The sequence below is a fragment of the Pseudophryne corroboree genome, chromosome 5 (genome assembly GCF_028390025.1).
Source record: "Pseudophryne corroboree isolate aPseCor3 chromosome 5, aPseCor3.hap2, whole genome shotgun sequence".
Taxonomy (NCBI): domain Eukaryota; kingdom Metazoa; phylum Chordata; class Amphibia; order Anura; family Myobatrachidae; genus Pseudophryne; species Pseudophryne corroboree.
Window position 1 is genome coordinate 748,069,359 of NC_086448.1, and position 966 is coordinate 748,070,324.

General features: G+C 36.9%; 1 pseudogene; it reads left to right on the top strand.

Moving 5' to 3' along the window:
• The first annotated feature begins 299 nt into the window (after positions 1–299).
• LOC134930167 (5S ribosomal RNA) lies at positions 300–418 on the top strand (annotated as a pseudogene).
• Positions 419–966: the final 548 nt, after the last annotated feature.

Below are 966 nucleotides of genomic sequence, written 5' to 3' on the forward strand. Positions count from 1 at the left end.
TACAATTAGTATCAACATTGTGACACCATTTATAGAATTTTTCTCCTTTGTTCCTCCTTCATATTGAGTAGTTATCATCATTTATTCATAAGAACGACCGTCTCACTGAAAACTTCATTTTCTGACTATCACTATAATTTCGGGACTCTCACCATTGATTCAGGGGTTCACCTCTGTCTAACATTGGCAGCAGATCCCTCTTTTCACTTCATCTCCCCTTCTCTTTTACTCATTACTTCCCTCTACCATTTATGGTATTCATGAACTCTCATCAGTGATTCCAGAAGCAATCATCAATTCTCTACTATCATACCACACTGGTAACGCCCGAATCCTTCCGATCTTGGAAGCTAAGCAGTGTTGGGCCAAGTCAGTACTCAAGTGGGAGACTCTTGAGGAATACTCGGTTTAGTAGAAAATTTTGGGCGGCCAGGCTCAGTGTCTAACACCGACAGCAGATTCATCTTTTCCTATTCAATCTGTTCTCTATCTGTATCCTAAAGCCAGGTGTAAATAATACAGCCGTTCACATCATCAATTCAAACTACTATTGAGGCGCTAAGTGTCTAGCTCGACTTTAAGAATATACAGTTTAGGCAGCCAATTGAGACTTATTTATGGATTGACCATATATTTGAAAGATTGTTGTTACCCAGGCAGCTTTGGAACCATTATCTGACATTAACATCTATATAATCGGTTCCAGTGTTTATATGTATTCTTTTACCCCTTTTTTTCCACTTGCATATTCAACTACTATGCGTTTTATGTTTATCAACAATAAATATTGAATTTGAATCTATTTCTTTGATACTTTCACAATTATACAAGAGTGCACCCACAAAAGAGTCTTCTTTTTCTCCTTTTGTCCAATATGTTTTGTTACTGACTCTGGGTGCACCGCCAAATAGAGATCGATTAGAAAAAATATTTTCTTTCCTTCATCAGTGTATTTTGGTAAATTAA